The 18,553-nt window shown below is 38.7% G+C and overlaps 1 protein-coding gene across 8 annotated transcripts in view; it reads right to left on the bottom strand.

Annotated features, from left to right (window-relative positions):
* Positions 1-18,553, bottom strand: part of LOC120416924 (sex determination protein fruitless) — a 456,860-nt gene that overhangs the window by 108,214 nt on the left and 330,093 nt on the right. The window contains exon 1 of one of the 8 annotated variants that reach the window (XM_039578837.2): positions 498-804. The exons of the other annotated variants lie outside the window; for them this stretch is intronic. The gene's annotated coding sequence lies outside the window, so the exon portion shown is untranslated. Of the gene's footprint in view, positions 1-497; positions 805-18,553 lie in introns of those variants that run through there. 8 annotated transcript variants of the gene reach the window in all.

The raw sequence follows: 18,553 nt of genomic DNA, 5'->3' as shown, positions 1-18,553 counted from the left end.
TTGCAACTCGCCTGAGGTAGGGGGTTTCACTCGAGAGTCCCTGAGGTAGATGCGGTGTGTGGCGCGAGGCGCCCTTTTCGCGGCGAAGGAGCGCCTTAACCCGAAACCGACGAGACGCGAACTTGTACTGAGCTGGATCGAGTGAGAGTGCCGATTTTGCGCGCGCGCTCTTCCTAAACAGGGTTCGTCGCCGAGATATTTCGCACACACACACACGTCAAATTCGGCAAACACGTGGGCGACCCGCCCGCCACCGCTTTCCACCCCTCAGTTAGACGGAGAAGGCGCCCTCGCGATAAGGCGGCTAGAGCGAGCGAGAAGCTGTCAAAAAATTCGCGAACCACGCACACAAACGCAGCCAAATGTCACACGTGATCGCCCCGCAGCAGGCCTTGGACCGTTTTCGCCTAACTGAGAGTGTTCAGGGGGGCGCCTTCAAGGTTCACCGTGTCACACCACTACCACTGAACTCGGAAATTTTGCCAAAATTTACACACCCTCTGATCGTCGCGTCGTCGCCTTCGGCGACCCCGGCTTAGAACGATTCTAGTCGCGCACCAATACACACACAGCCCCACAGATTTTTGCACTGCTCCCGTTGGTTCTGCGCGCCCGGTTCGCGTAGCCGAACCCTTGCGCCCTCTAATTCGCAATCGCCGCGAACCTTTTTTTTTTTCGCCGCAAAACCGACAATACCGCGGCAAAAAAACGCGAACTAAACCGACAACAACGTTTGTAATGTAATTTTTTTTTGTGTGTTGATCCGGGACGGTCGGAACAGTTTCTCCCCGTGCCGGGCCCGCGGACGTTCTGCTCGGGACTGATTCGGCCAATTCCCGTGCGCAGTCAGATTAGGCCCCTCGCGCGCGGACGTTCCGGGGGAGCGCAGGGAATGACCGCCGCGCCGCGCCTCCTTCGATCGAGATCGCGGCAGCAAGAGATTTCGCGCATCTCTCCTCTCTCTTGCGCTGCGCGCAAACCGGCTTAATTTGCTCTCTCGCTCTCTCGCTCTTGCATTCTCTCGCTCTTTTATGTTGTTCGTTCTTTCGCTCGCTCGCTCGCGCGAGCCTACTCTGATTGAGTGCTATGCTAAATTGGGTATCATAAAAATTTAGCAAAACCTTGGCAAACCCTCTCTCGCGAAATTTTTGTTTCGGTCGTGTCGCGTGAGATTAAGCTTGTTTGTGCGAGTGTGTATGTTTGGAACCTTCAGCTTAGTCGCGCTCCCTTTTGACAGGGGCGTGCGGAAGGGGGGAGTGACGTTTCGATTCGATTTCTCCAGAAACTAACCTAAAATTGATTAGTTTTCGCGCCAGCGTGTACGCTTTGGGCTGATATAAACAAAGAGCTGTCATTTTAAGCAAAACAATGTTTGTTTACATTTTGACTTTGGCCCAAAAATCCTCAAAATTCAAATCAAACTCATTTTTAAGAAGTTTCTTATAAAAATAGATACCGACTAATCAAAATCCTACATTATTGGATTACCCTAAGTCCACACCTCTTCATCGTGACCAAAACCGTCAAAATATTACATCAACCGGCCAGACCAAGGTTCGAGGCCCATTCAAAGGTACCTTCGCGAGCCGTGTTCCGAATAGACAGACAGACAGCCAGACAGAGACGGAGAGCCTTCAAATCTCCAAATCGAATCGCGAAGGCACTATTTACTACCTCCCCTCCTCCTCTTCCTCCAAAAAAAGAAGCCCCAGTTCGCGAAACCTTTCATCACCCCGCTCATCGCTCCGGTGTGTCTTATTATTGTTATTTGCGAATTGATAATAATAGGTGAAATCGTTACGTTTTTTTTCTTCCCTCACCCTTGCCTCTTTCTTTCACGAAAAAAGAAGCAACACAAAAATCGGACTTATCGTTATCATTTCGTTATCGATCCCCCCCTCTCGCTTCTCCACCACCTCTATTCCGCTTCCACTTGCTTGAAAGGATTTTGCCTCTTTGTGATTTGACGCGAATTCGGCCAAATTGAACATGTTCAAGCAGGCTGCGCGGGTCATCATCGCGACCTAAGTGACGCTCGCGATTAGCGAAAAGGAGAGAGGGAGAGAAGACAATGGCGTTTGAAGGGAGAAGTAAGATAAGATTGTCACTTTTTTATAGGGTTTTCTTAGTCGAAAATTTAACAACACTTTCAATTTGGTTTGTTCTCTCTACAATTCTGCTTTTTGTTTCTCGCAACAATTGTTTATTAGCGTGTCCCAAAAAAACACGAAGTCGAGGAATTCAATGTGCTCAGTTCTCAAATGATAGAAAATCATGTTAGAAACAACTCTCTCATACATAAAAACTTTCGGAAAAATTGTTTACCACGTTCCCTGGGCATTTTTTTGAAAATAGTCAGTTTTTTCGACAATTTCACAAAATCTGCTTAGAAAAAATGGAAAATTTTAAAATTTCAAATAGCCTATACCATTAAATGATGGTCTGTGGTCCAATAAACAAGTTAATGTATCGATTTGGCCTTTTAAAACCTTGTTTTCACTTTCCCGGTAACTTTTATGTCGAAAAATACGAGTTTTTGCTTTACTTTTTTTCAATCTTTTCCCTCGGTATTGAACACAAAAATTTCCTCATATGTGAGAATACATGCATCTTGTAGAAAATTTTCCGCCGAAGATTTTCGTCTAAGCAACTTTGAAGTTTCATCAACTCTGAGCTGAGATATTCCAGTTTTTGTGAAGAAAGAATATTGAATATTTGAAAATGTTGATATTAATCATCATTGGTATACAATATTAAGGATAATTTAAGCCTAATTTGAAGTGCGGCTGTATCGCATCTGTTTTTAAACATGATTGGTTCATCCTTCAATACTAAGGGCCACCTGGTTTTGTTTTCTCATGGCACACTACGTGCTAAATCAATGAATTACTTTTAGCAAATAACTCATATTTAGAGCATTTTGCATTTAAACCAATCGATGCACGTTTGCTGTGTTTCCATGGATACAAATAAACAAATAACATATCGATGCATCTGTGCTCTCTTATGCTATCTAGATAGGAAAACCAGTAAGCTTAGTACAAGAGCACAGAGGCATCGAAATATATGGTTCGATTGTACGGGGTTGGCAATTGTCCACGCTCCATCCAAAAAAGTTTTTTTTATGGACAATTGACCATGAGAAGGGGAGGGAGCTGAGATTAAAAAAAAATGTCTACGTGATTAATGGATGGATCCCTATAGAATAAATTCCAAATATTAGTGATATTTTTAATTTACCTAAACATCGGATTTATCAACAGGAGTTATAAGAAGGGAGTGTAAACGTTACGTTGTGGTTCAGATCACGGAAATGCATACAATTGAACCTTATATTTGTTATTTGTTTATTTGTATCCATGGAAACACAGCAAACGTGCATCGATTGGTTTAAATGCAAAATGCTCTAAATATGAGTTATTTGCTAAAAGTAATTCATTGATTTAGCACGTAGTGTGCCATGAGAAAACAAAACCAGGTGGCCCTTAGTATTGAAGGATGAACCAATCATGTTTAAAAACAGATGCGATACAGCCGCACTTCAAATTAGGCTTAAATTATCCTTAATATTGTATGCCAATGATGATTAATATCAACATTTTCAAATATTCAATATTCTTTCTTCACAAAAACTGGAATATCTCAGCTCAGAGTTGATGAAACTTCAAAGTTGCTTAGACGAAAATCTTCGGCGGAAAATTTTCTACAAGATGCATGTATTCTCACATATGAGGAAATTTTTGTGTTCAATACCGAGGGAAAAGATTGAAAAAAGTAAAGCAAAAACTCGTATTTTTCGACATAAAAGCTACCGGGAAAGTAAAAACAAGGTTTTAAAAGGCCAAATCGATACATTAACTTGTTTCTTGGACCACAGACCATCATTTAATGGTATAGGCTATTTGAAATTTTAAAATTTTCCATTTTTTCTAAGTAGATTTTGTGAAATTGTCGAAAAAACTGACTTTTTTCAAAAAAATGCCCAGGGAACGTGGTAAACGATTTTTCCGGAAGTTTTCATGTATGAGAGAGTTGTTTCTAACATGATTTTCTATCATTTGAGAACTGAGCACATTGAATTCCTCGACTTCGTGTTTTTTTGGGACACGCTATTGTTTATCATGCGACTTAAGGAGGTATTAGACTATGGCAAACAAACAAACTCACACTTTTTCGCGGTTGACAGTTTGCGGCAAACTCGCAAACAAAGCAAAATGTATGCACTCTGACGTTTCTGAAAACGATACAGGCAAACAAACAACGCAGGCAAACTGCCAAACTGTCAAAAAGTGCGAGTTAGTTTGTTTGTTTATCATAGTCTAATAACTCCTTTACAGCTGGTTGTTTGAGGGTGTCCGTCCGATGTCAAATCAACATATGTCATAGTTTTTATCACTAGTTAATAGTTCAAAAGGATTAAATCTTGAAAGTAAACAAGCAGTTTTTTTTTCAAAAAAAAAAAAAACAAAACATAAACAAACAAGCAAAATTATTTGGGAATACTGGGAATACTTTTCCTTGGTTTGGTTCTATTTTCAACTATCAATTCTCATGAAACGTGGGCTTAGATAATCATCACATCAAAAGGCGAAATTCAATTTGTAATCCGCCTTCTAGCGAAGTGAAACCAAAACATAAACAAACCAGCTTGCATTTAGTTCTTTTACATTGTTTTGGTTATCACAGCGCGTGATAACGGGTTTGACAGCTGCTGCAGCCATTCTCATCATGGGGAGCATTCTTTGATAACGTAACGCAAAAATTTGAAAACTCACATCCCTTCCGTTACGCAATAGAAAAGAGTGCAAGAACAAATCGTAGATTTTTTTGTGTTGAATATGAAGTAACCATATTCTATCAAAAGAAGATAAAAAATTCTCTACGAAATGAGCATTATTCATTTTTGTATGCCAACACAGAAAAAAAAATTTATGGTAATATTTAATGGTGACAGATTTTGTGTCAAAAAATGTGTAATATTACAACAGAAACTGGTGAATTTTCATCAGGTTCACATTGTTACACATTTTTCATGTAAAATTACTCAATAAAGAGGTAATATTCAACCAACCAAATTTTCAACATTTCAAAATTCTGTGCAAAGAAGCCATTTTGCATAATCAGTTTGTGCATATCATTTTCCATACAAAATTGGTAAGTAAAAATTCAAAAATCTGTATTTTTTTAAAGGACTTATTTGGTTTTTTTCTTAAAGGATTTATTTGGTTGCCTTCGGCTAAGTTGTAGGAATGGATGAGGATTACACGGAATAAAACATGTATAAGTAAAATTGCTGTTTTTTAAATCACTTTTCGTCACTTTTTGGAAGGTTGAAATTTTGGTTGGTGTGATATTGTCTTATTTTTTAGTAATTTTACTTGAAAAGTGTGTGAACCTGATAAAACATCAGAATCTGATGAATATTACACATTTTTTTGACATAAAATCATTTCCTAACGAATATTACCATCATTTTTTCTGTGTAGAAATTAATAAAAAATGTGTTTAAAAAACAGATTTTTTTTACTTTAATTTTTGATGAAAACTTAAATTTTTAATCAAAAAGTACCTTAGTGAAATTTTGATAAAGTGCACCGATTTCAGTTTATAGTAATTTTTAGGTAGTTTATTAGTGTACAAAATAGCCCGTTTTTTGAAAAAAAAAATCGAAGAGCTTCTACATTTTGTATTTTTTTTCACTTTGGCGATAAAACTTATGGTTGCTGAGATGTGGTCATGCAAAGATGAAAACCCCACATAAATTGAGATGCTCTCAGTTTTGCCCAATCAGCCATCATTTTTTAACCACCGATATCTCGAGAACTGTTCCAAATTTTAATGTAAAGAAATGAAAATTTTGTAAAATTTTCCGCTTTTCGTCATAATTAATTTAAAATTGAATAATCAAGGCTAACTTTTTGAAAGGGCTGAAAACACTCATTTTTTCATTTCAAAATGTTGAGGTTAAACTAAAAATTCGCCAAAAATCAATATTTTAACAAATTTTGAGTCTTTTAAAAACATTATTGGTTTTTTAAATAGGACTCATAAATTTAAAAAAAATCATGGGTTTACCGTCATCATGGGTGACATTGGGTTTAGAAGGTGAGATTGGGTCATATAAAAATTCTGAAATATGTACGATCGTATGATCTAGTTGGCAAATAATAAATTTTATGTGTTTTTGGAACATTTATTTTAATTTTTAGGTAAAACATATATTATATAAAATGAGATTAATTTTATTTCATGCTTTGAATTAAGTTTCAAATGCAATATAAATCGAAATTTTTTTTAAGTAAAATTAGTTTTAATGAATTTAAGGCAATGATTTTACATTTGTACAATTTTAAATAAAATACAAATTTGTTTCGTTAAAAAGCTTATGAAAACAGTTAACTACATTGAACTCTCAAGTTTACGTTTTATTGTAAAATTATCTTAGAATTGGTAAAAATGTTGATATGTTTAAAGCTTAGAAATAAATTAAATTAAATTTTGCAATTTCAGCTGGACCTGGTTTTTCTAAAGGGAAAATCCACAAACACCTCTCCATAAAAAGAAAACAATAAGCTGAAAATTAGACGAGTTCAAGTGAGACCGTGAAAAAAGTCGTCTTCTCATAACTTCTGTCCAAGTTTGGACTATTTGGCCTTCCCACGTGCGAGAGGGGGCAGAGCTGTAAACTGGGCCTACCGCCGCAAAGGCAAAATTTGAATTGGAAGCAAAGAAGGTGTCTAATTAGAGATTTGCACTAATCTCGCTAATTAAGTTAATTCATCGGTTTTTTTTTTTGGAGCTCTGGGAGCAGAAGGGAGAGTGGGAGAGTAATACCGGTGGCGCGGAATATTTCGCAGATTAAAGGAAGAAAAGATGAAAAATGAACCGACGGATCTTTTGAATAAGAGGGCAGGGAAATAAATAGATAAAAGAAAACCAAGTTTAAGGAGAATGAAAGATGATCGCTGGATAGATCGTGATTAGGATAGAAATGCCCGCGGGAAATAAGACACGATTTTTTCAAGTTGAAAGAGTTGAAGTGACGAACCTTAGTTTGCTAACGAGATTTGTTTGTTTGAAGTATTTTATGAGTTAGCGTTAGCGTTAGAGTTAGAGTTAGCGTTAGCGTTAGAGTTAGAGTTAGAGTTAGAGTTAGCGTTAGCGTTAGCGTTAGAGTTAGAGTTACAGTTAGAGATAGAGTTAGAGTTAGAGTTAGAGTTAGAGTTAGAGTTAGAGTTAGAGTTAGAGTTAGAGTTAGAGTTAGAGTTAGAGTTAGAGTTAGAGTTAGAGTTAGAGTTAGAGTTAGAGTTAGAGTTAGAGTTAGAGTTAGAGTTAGAGTTAGAGGAGTTAGAGTTAGAGTTACAGTTAGAGATAGAGTTAGAGTTAGCGTTTGACTTAGAGTTAGAGTTAGCGTTAGCGTTAGAGTTAGAGTTAGAGTTACAGTTAGAGATAGAGCTAGAGTTAGAGTTAGAGTTAGAGTTAGAGTTTAAGTTAGCTTTAAAGTTAGTGTTAGAGTTAGAGTAAGAGAGTTAGAGTTTGAGTTATTGTTAGCGTTGGATTTAGCGTTAAAGTTAGCGTTAGCGTTAGAAATATAGATAAAGATCGAGTTTGAGTAAGTGCTAAAAAAGAGTTGGAAACAATAATAAAAATTCCAAAAGTCTAAACCAAAAAACTTTGCAAATTTGCATGGATCAGACAAAAAAAAACACAGAAGCTTCAACAACCCCCTCCCATAATTGAGCGGAGACCCCTAGAAGGTGGTTTTGTGGGCACGAGCCTCCTCGTTTCGTTGCGCCAAGTTCCAGGTTGAAGCACCAGCACAAGTGATTCCCTCTTGCCTTTCTTTTGGGACTACTCGTTTGGGCCGCGTGGCTCCGTGCCATTTTCGGTCAAGTGTTCAAAACTCCCCGAAAACCTGGGCGAACCGCTCGCGATTGCACTGATAGTACAGGTTTCGAGCCGCGCCAAAACCCTCAACTTGTGTACTATTACACCGCTTTTTTTTCGGTAGTTTTTTGTTGAGTGAAAGGAATTTCGCACGCTAACGGTAGTTTCAATGGGTTTTCGGAATAATTAATGGTACCCAAAAAGTGTGAGCCAACAGCTGGGACTTTTTTTTTGGCGGGGCGAAACCCTAGACCAGGTTGAACTTTGCTAACGCGATAACGACTTGTAATTCGCTACCGACCAAACGTTTTACTTTAGCGCGATGGATGAGCATGAACTTGGCGTTCCGTTCCCAACGCCTACTCCGGGGGCTGGACTTGCAATTTTCGTGCAAGACAAATGTGCTAATTACTACGCACCCCCACTCAGAAAAAGAGCGATCCTAATGGTCGCTAATTACCGCGCTGACAGATTTGCGGAGGGAAGTGGGGTGGAATTTGTCCTGGTTTTAACGTTTTTTATCTTTTATTTGAGTTCATGGTTTTTTTGACCAATTTTTGACACTTACCTGATGTTGTCCCAAAAGAAGATCAATGCGTGAAATGAGAAATAAAAACACAAAAAAGTTAGTTGATTAGCCAAAATCATTTTCAACTAATATCTGGTAAAAATGTAAACATCCGATGGATTGAAAAGCAAATTTCTTTAAAGGTAATTTTACATCAATAACACTACTCGACAAAACAAAACTTGTGTCAAGGGATTAACGATATCTCATCCGTTCCTGAGAGAAAAGGCATCCCCGAATCCGATGCAATTGACAGAATTTGATTTTATGTCCACGCGGACTGACGAGAAGTTGGTACATTTTTTAACATAAAAAATCGAACTATTTAAAAAAAAACCATGCGTCTCCTCCCAATTATATGAGCCATCTACAAGAATATGGAAGCGCCTGGTGCATAGCCATTTCCTTTAAGCACAACGGAAACAACCAATACAAATGTATAAAAAAGTTGTCAAGTTCTCGAGGGGTCCACAGCTAGCATTTTTTGTACGATTATAAAAAATAAATATTAAAAGTTTAAAATTAATTTATTTAAAAAAAATATTTTTTGATTTATTTGTTTACTAAAATTTTATGTATCTCAAAGGTCTATGGGTACTTCGGGATGTCCATGGTCATCCAAGGACTCCCTGGAGTTAAGATCTACGAGTCTACCGCCGTAACAAGCAAGAGGTCGTCGGATGTTAACCCCGGATCATGTGCGTATAGCATCAGTGGATATGGTAGACTACTGTATGAATGTGTTGGGATGTTCATGGTCATCCGAGGACTCCCTGGTGTTAAGATTTACGAGTCTACCGCCGTAACAAGCAAAAGGTCGTCGGATTTTGACCCCGGATCATGTGCGTATAGCATCAGTGGATATGGTAGACTACTATATAATTGTGTTGGGATGTTCATGGTCATCCAAGGACTCCCTGGAGTTAAGATCTACGAGTCTACCACCGTAACAAGCAAGAGGTCGTCGAATTTTGACCCCGGATCATGTGCGTATAGCATCAGTGGATATGGTAGACTACTGTATGAATGTTTTGGGACGTCCATGGTCATCCGAGGACTCCCTGGTTTTAAGATCTATGAGTCTACCGCCGTAACAAGCAAGAGGTCGTCGGATTTTGACCCGGAATCTTGTGTGTATAGCATCAGTGCATATGGTAGACTACTGTATGAATGTGTTGTGATGTTCATGGTCACCCAAGGACTCCCTGGAGTTAAGATCTACGAGACTACCGCCGTAAAAAGCAAGAGGTCGTCGGATTTTGACCCTGGATCATGTGCTTCATTCATTCACATTCATATAGTAGTCTACCATATGCACTAATGCTATACGCACATGATCCGGGGTCAAAATCCGACGACATCTTGCTTGCTACGGCGGTAGACTCATAGATCTTAAAACCAGGGAGTCCTCGGATGACCATTAAGATCGGTCGTCGGATTTTGACCTCGAATCTTGTGTGTATAGCATCAGTGCATATGGTAGACTACTGTATGAATGTGTTGTGATGTTCATGGTCACCCAAGGACTCCCTGGAGTTAAGATCTACGAGTCTACCGCCGTAACAAGCAAGAGGTCGTCGGATTTTGACCCTGGATCATGTGCTTCATTCATTCACATTCATATAGTAGTCTACCATATGCACTAATGCTATACGCACATGATCCGGGGTCAAAATCCGACGACCTCTTGCTTGCTACGGCGGTAGACTCGTAGATCTTAATGGTCATCCGAGGACTCCCTGGAGTTAAGATCTATGAGTCTACCGCCGTAACAAACAAGAGGTCGTCGGATTTTGACCCCGAATCTTGTGTGTATAGCATCAGTGCATATGGTAGACTACTGTATGAATGTGTTGTGATGTTCATGGTCACCCAAGGACTCCCTGGAGTTAAGATCTACGAGACTACCGCCGTAACAAGCAAGAGGTCGTCGGATTTTGACCCCGGATCATGTGCGTATAGCATCAGTGGATATGGTAGACTACTATATAATTGTGTTGTGATGTTCATGGTCACCTAAGGACTCCCTGGAGTTAAGATCTACGAGACTACCGCCGTAACAAGCAAGAGGTCGTCGGATTTTGACCCTGGATCATGTGCTTCATTCATTCACATTCATATAGTAGTCTACCATATGCACTAATGCTATACAAACATGATCCGGGGTCAAAATCCGACGACCTCTTGCTTGCTACGGCGGTAGACTCGTAGATCTTAACTCCAGGGAGTCCTTGGATGACCATGAATATCCCAACACATTCATATAGTAGTCTACCATATCCACTGATGCTAAACACACAAGATTCGGGGTCAAAATCCGACGACCTCTTGCTTGTTACGGCGGTAGACTCGTAGATCTTAACTCCAAGGAGTCCTTGGATGACCATGAACATCCCAACACATTCATAGTCTACCATATGCACTGATGCTATACGCACATGATCCGGGGTCAAAATCCGACGACCTCTTGCTTGCTACGGCGGTAGACTTGTAGATCTTAACTCCAGAGAGTCCTCGGATGACCGTGAACATCCCAACACATTCATATAGTAGTCTAACATATGCACTGATGCTATACGCACATGATCCGGGGTCAAAATCCGACGACCTCTTGCTTGTTACGGCGGTAGACTCGTAGATCTTAAAACCAGGGAGTCCTCCGATGACCATGGACACCCCAACACATTCATACAGTAGTCTAATATATCCACTGATGCTATACGCACATGATCCGGGGTCAAAATCCGACGACCTCTTGCTTGTTACGGCGGTAGGCTCGTAGATCTTAACACCAGGGAGTCCTCGGATGACCATGAACATCCCAACACATTCATGCAGTAGTCTACCATATCCACTGATGCTATACGCACATGATCCGGGGTCAAAATCCGACGACTTCTTGCTTGTTACGGCGGTAGACTCGTAGATCTTAACTCCAGGGAGTCCTTGGATGACCATGAACATCCCAACACAATTATATAGTAGTCTACCATATCCACTGATGCTATACGCACATGATCCGGGGTCAAAATCCGACGACCTCTTGCTTGTTACGGCGGTAGACTCGTAGATCTTAACACCAGGGAGTCCTCGGATGACCATGAACATCCCAACACATTCATGCAGTAGTCTACCATATCCACTGATGCTATACGCACATGATCCGGGGTCAAAATCCGACGACTTCTTGCTTGTTACGGCGGTAGACTCATAGATCTTAACTCCAGGGAGTCCTCGGATGACCATGGACATCCCAACACATTCATACAGTAGTCTACCATATCCACTGATGCTATACGCACATGATCCGGGGTCAAAATCCGACGACCTCTTGCTTGTTACGGCGGTAGTCTCGTAGATCTTAACTCCAGGCAGTCCTTGGATGGCCATGGACATCCCGAAGTACCCATAGACCTTTGAGATACATAAAATTTTAGTAAACAAATAAATCAAAAAATATGTTTTTTAAATAAATTAATTTTAAACTTTTAATATTTATTTTTTATAATCGTACAAAAAATGCTAGCTGTGGACCCCTCGAGAACTTGACAACTTTTTTATACATTTGTATTGGTTGTTTCCGTTGTGCTTAAAGGAAATGGCTATGCACCAGGCGCTTCCATATTCTTGTAGATGGCTCATATAATTGGGAGGAGACGCATGGTTTTTTTTTAAATAGTTCGATTTTTTATGTTAAAAAATGTACCAACTTCTCGTCAGTCCGCGTGGACATAAAATCAAATTCTGTCAATTGCATCGGATTCGGGGATGTCTTTTCTCTCAGGAACGGATGAGATATCGTTAATCCCTTGACACAAGTTTTGTTTTGTCGAGTAGTGTAATGTGTAAAATCACACAAAAAATTAAAAAAGTTTCCCTTTGCTGTTGTAGTTTGCCACAGTTTTTGATGTAAAATTACAGTGCTATTTAAACTATTCTTTTCAATGTTGAAAATAACAATTTTTGAACACAAAATTACGAATTTTCGAATCATTCATAAATTCAACTTCATTTTCTTTTTAATTGAATGTTGTACATTTTAAATGAATAGTTTCAAATAACATCTTACTTGTGTGTTTTACCTCAATTTATATGTAAAAAGAATTATGAACTGGAAAAAGCGGTTTACCTGTTAAATGTGCATAAAAATTGCATAGCAAATATGTATTTGTTTTTCACGCACATTACACCTTTTTAAATGTGATTTTACCTCGATTTATGTGTAAAAAGTGCAATCAAGTGTAAATTTACGTACTTTTACCGGTTTACCCGTTAATTGTGCGTAAAAATTGCATAGGAAAGATGTACTTTTTGTTTTTATTTCAATCACATCACAACTTTTTGAATGAGATTTTTCCTCAATTTATGTGTAAAAAATGCAAAGTGTATATTTACGCGTACTTTTAGCGGTTTACCTGTTAATTGTGCGTAAAAATTGCATAGGAAAGATGTACTTTTTGTTTTTTTTTCACGCACATGAGATTTTACCTCAATTTATGTGTAAAAAGTGCAATTAAATACACAGTAAAAAAAAATCTGTAAAACTGGAAGGTTATTTTTTATTGTGTACAAAAGATGTAAATTTACATATGTTGTAAAGGGTTTTACGAATTTTACATCTTTTTATGTAATTGCGAAAAAATGCAATGCAATGCATAATAAAGTAAATTTACTTGATATTTTTTAACACATTTTAACTACATTTCCTGATTGCCCTGATTGTAATATTGTCACAATTTTGTTTAACATAAAGATTATGATAAAGAGCTGGATAAAACATTAGAGATTTTAAAGGTAAATTTTAAGTGTAAAATCATCGTTGAAGAATAAACATATTCCAAAAATCCAATCAACCTTAGAAGAAGTAAAAATCTTCAACCTGCAAAATTTTGCACGAAAAACCCACCGCCAGTCTCTCGAAACCGTCAACTCTCCTAACACTACCCGTCACTAGAAGAAGAAGACCTTCACCTAACCAGTTTCGCAACGCTGCCGCGCGATAAAACATTGCCTAAATTCCTCCGCGGGGGCCCGCCAACCTCCTCCTCTTCCTCTGAAACCCCATGCGATCATCGTCATCATCCAAAAAAATCAGCAATCATTCCGACCGACCGACCGACCTGCCCAACCCGACCCGACGATCATCACTCGGCGTGTAATTTTCTGCACACAAAACTAATCATTACAATTCAGTCACCACCAACACAAACGAAGCGAAGAAGAAGGCAAGAAGAGAGCGAAAAAAAACTTTGTCGTCGCAGTCGGCGATGATCACATCATTTTTTGGCAAACCCCCGCCTTCCTCCTACCCCTCGCGACGGGACTCGAACCTCCGTCCTAAAGATCGCGATCGCGATCGCGGCGGCGGCGTCACTTTTGACCAATACTTGTCCAAATTTCGCAATCGCTGTCTCTATTACAGAGCGTGCGCGCACGTGTGTGTGTTCAAATGTTTAAAACATGTTTTATACGTTTGACCTATCGCTGTCCTTTTATATTAACCAATTCCAGCTATTCCGGCACGACACCGAGGTCTTCCGACGTTACCGCGCACACCCTTTGCCCGATCTTCGAATCTTCGCCCTCTCTCTGTCTATCGCGCGCTCTAAACGATCGTTAGTTTGGAGCGCTGCACGTGTGTGTGTTGCAAAAATAATAATAATAACAGACTACCGAAAACAACACACAAAAAAATCGCAAAACCATACGCGAATTTTGGCGGATTGCATAACTTAAGAGGCAGGTTTTGGTGGAACTGGTCGGCGGATCTCTGTTTCAGTCTATCTATCTCTATCGCGCTAGTCTTTGTGTCTGTGGCTTTTAGTTTGTTTTACTATCATTGTCTACGGCTTCCAGCTCTCGGGGGTCTTCTTGAAACATTCGAAACTGGGAAGATTTGTAAAAGATTAGCTCCTAAATTTGGAGAAATTCAAACTAAAAATTATTTCAGGGAATAATGCCTTTCCAGGTTTGATTAATATGTTTGTGTTTGCCTTCCACACGAAGAAAGGGCCTAGAAAATCTTTCATAAATTTACCTACCTTCACGAATACATTTCGACTACGAATCAAACTTAGAATGGAAAATGTCTTTGTTTCGGGATGAATGTAGATAAGAAAAAAAAATTTACTCAAATATCTCGGAACTAGCTGACCGGATTGATGCCGGTTTTGTTCCATTCGGTCCGGGTTTGGATCCCACAATTTCCTTTGAATAATTATTAAGTTTGATAAAGTGCTCTAAAAGTTATAAACAAAAAAGGATTTTGGAAATGCAATAAAAAGGGTCGATTATATGAAGCTCTTAAATCAAAAGTTTTATATCCCAACTCTTGCGGAAAATAGTGTTAAAAAAATAGTAATGTAAAAACAATATTCCGGGGCGATCATAGTTTTTTTTTTTTATTTTTGCGTTAAATGTTCCATAACTAAGGTTTTTGCTACAGATTTTGAGAAAAAAAAAACGAATATTTGTGAAGTTAACTAAATTTTTCCAGCTTTTTTACACAATACATATAAATTTCATGTAAAATCGTTAAAAGTCAAAATTTTGGATGAATTTCTTTTAAACGATATCTGTTTATAAAAATATCAATTTATATTGCATTTTAAACTGAATTCGCAGTACGAGTCAAAACATTTCACATTTTATATGAAATCTGTTCTATATAAAATGCCTATAAATTTTAAGATTTTTCAGTGCAAAATTGTCCAAAGAAACCTAAAATGCACTTCGTTTTTTTTATTCAAACTCATTTGAAATGGGAAAATTGTGACACCTTGAGAATATTAAAATATTGCTTTTTATGAAAAAATCCTAACTAAAATTAACTAACTATTAAAAACTATTCATTTTTTTTTTTGCAAACTTTCATTGAATTACTTTGAATACTTATCTATCAAGGGCAGGATGGTTCCATACAATTCCGTTAGTATTTAATTTGTACTTTTCATTTTGCGGAAAAATCTCAAACCTATCAAACTTACCCCGGTTACCGGTACCTCAAAAGCAGTTAGTAAAATCTTTTAAAGTATTGTTGCTCTATGGCTTTATTAAAATTTGACCAGGTTTAGGCTAATGCTAACTTGGTTTGGTCCCCCCCCCCCCCCTTTTAATTTTTTTGAACCGGCGACCTCTGAATTGTGTGTCCAGTGCGCGGTCCGATTGATCCACACGGGCGGGATGACTTTTTAAGGCAATTTCGTAAAAAAGGAATTTATCTAAGTGTTAGCCTATAAAAATTCAACTGACGATATCTCTGAAACGATTGATCCAAGTTTCAATGCTAAAAGTTTTGCGAAATTTTGTGATCTTAAAAAAAACTAACTTAATCCACCTATGTGGTTGATGCCTTCCACACTTTTTACCAACAATGGTTAATATAAGTGGATTGGACACAAATTTCAGCTAGTTTTTTAGATCCAGAAAAAAATAAAATAAAAATAAAAATAAAAATAAATAAAAATATAACATAAGAGGTAATAACTCGAGACAGGGTTGCCAGTTCTTCAATGTTTTGGACTCGTTGGAAAGATCTTTCAATTACCTAACCAACGATGGGTTGAATGATAGATCCGGACATATGTGAGATCCGGATATATGTGAAAATACATTTTTATACATAACTTTTGAACTACTTATCGAAAGATCAAACAATTCAATAGCGATCTATGGGACCCTAAACCAAGTCAAATGCAACTGGTTTGATCAAAATCGGTTCATCCAGTGCTGAGAAAACTTGGCAAGAATTTTGACACATACATACATACACACACAGACATTTGTTCAGATTTCGATTCTGAGTCGATATGTATACACAGACAAACAGACGTGACTCTCCATACAAATTATTTTTGAAATCCATCGTCCTTCATCAAACCACCAAATCAAGGCGACGCCAGCGCTGCCTGGTGAGCCTATGCCGAAGCACAGCCCAAACACACCAATACAAACCCATTACTGTCATGTGTCAGGTCAGTGTATGCGTGAGACAATCAAGCCTTAACGATTGTAAACATTAACAGCTGTTTTGAAATAATTTTGTTGTTGCTGATCATCAGTAACAAAATCAAAATAAATAAATGAAGACCGACGGCCGAAAATGACGGTGGGTCGGTTCCACGGTCGGTTCCGTTTCCAATGGCAGAACCTCATGAGGCAAATCTTGCGGCAGCACCTGCAGCGATGCAAGACAAACACAATGACAGAGACCACACCACTGGTTGCTTGCATGTTCCGTCTAAGACAAGGTCTAAGATTCCTCCTCCACCGAAAACATGAACCATTACACCTGACACCAGATATCCCGGTCACGAAAACACCAGTAGTGGCCGCCGGAATAGGAGAATCCATTTCAAAACTAACGGAATTGATCCCCACGATGGGCGTTTGGAAACATCTGATCACGATCGGCGCTCACGATCGACGCAACATCGTCAAAATGCCAAAAGGACGACAGCAGCAGAAATCTGAGCAGTCCACGAAGGATAAGCAGGTTGCTTTAAAGGAGATGACTCCACCACAGGATCCGGCTTTCTCCGCAGTAGCGGGCGCCTCAGCAGCAGCCTCGACTTCGGCAGGCAGTGGAGCAGGCCTATCTGGTTAATAGTGGGGTAAAAGCAAGAGTGTGCCACTTCAGGTTTTCAGTCCGCTTCCGGTCCGTCACGCTGTCCGAGTCGCCCTCGTGAGGTAGATTCGCCACCGATTGATACACCCAAAGTCGTGCGTGTCGAAGAAGTGCCCGTAAATGTCCGTTTGCTCGTGTTTCCGTCGGAACACTACGTCCGAGACCGCTGGCTCTCGTCGTTCAGGTGCATTCGGCCGGATTCGAACTCTCCACAGATGAAGCGACCTTCCGGCGGGTGCAGTCGAGGTGGAAGGCTGTTTTTTTTGGTTTTCATTTGCTGCCTCACACGTGCTCACGCTCAACTTAAAAACAAAAAAACATGCATCACACACACTTAGAAAAGACGGGCGAGCTGTCACGACAGCAGCGCCATCAGCGCCGGGTGAGTGGATGCCGAAACAAAATTCAATTTGAAATAACCGTTTTTGGAGGACGATGGTTCGGCACTCGAGTGTCCCGTCTGTTTGTCTGTGATGTATACATGAAGGTGGGTCTTCGCCCACGCTACATACAAAAAAGATTTGTTTTTTTATGGAAATTGTCTTCGAGGGGGGGAGGGAAAGCTCTAAGATTTCAAAAAAGTGTCAACGTGGTTTATGGATAAAATGTGGTATGACACTTAAAAAATTTCAATTTTCTTGTTTCTTTTTCATTTTTTCGCTGTAATTCAGCAACCAATGTCTCTTAGACAATTTTATTGGACATTTTCAAATCCAATTCATTTTATTTTAATAGTAAATAATCAGTTAACAATTTCGTATTTTTTATAACACTTAAAAGAGTTTTGGAGTTCTTTCAACTATAATTTGTACTATAGTTCATTTTGATGTAATTGGATATGCTAACAATGGATTTGACAAGAGACAGAAATACTTAAAAAAAAACCTAGAATATTGGACGTTTTCTGAACTGTTCGATACAAATATTTGCAAGAATAGACAATCATGGACACTATTGGCGGTTGTTGCGGTTTTGTCGCTTTAAATATATTAAAAAAAATGAATTTTGGTAAATTGATTTTTTGTTAAATGAATTTTGAAATCGGCAAACAAAATTCCGTGACCTATTTTTTCTGAATAGAGCAGTTCTCTGGGATTTCGGTCATTCGATTTTTTTTGTATTTTTTAATCCGAATGAAACTTTTTTGGTGCCTTCGGTATGCCCAAAGAAGCCATTTTGCATCATTAGTTTGTCCATATAATTTTCCTTAAAATTTGGCAGCTGTCCATACAAAAATGATGTATGAAAATTCAAAAATCTGTATCTTTTGAAGGAATTTTTTGATCGATTTGGTGCCTTCGGCAAAGTTGTAGGTATGGATACGGACTACACTGAAAAAAAATGATACACGTTATAAAAAAATTGGTGATTTTTTTATTTAACTTTTTATCACTAAAACTTGATTTGCAAAAAACACTATTTTAATTTTTTTTTATTTTTTGATATGTTTTAGAAGACATAAAATGCCAACT

The sequence above is a fragment of the Culex pipiens genome, chromosome 1 (assembly GCF_016801865.2).
Source record: "Culex pipiens pallens isolate TS chromosome 1, TS_CPP_V2, whole genome shotgun sequence".
Classification (NCBI taxonomy): Eukaryota; Metazoa; Arthropoda; class Insecta; order Diptera; family Culicidae; genus Culex; species Culex pipiens.
This window is presented reverse-complemented; position numbering and strand designations above follow the sequence as displayed.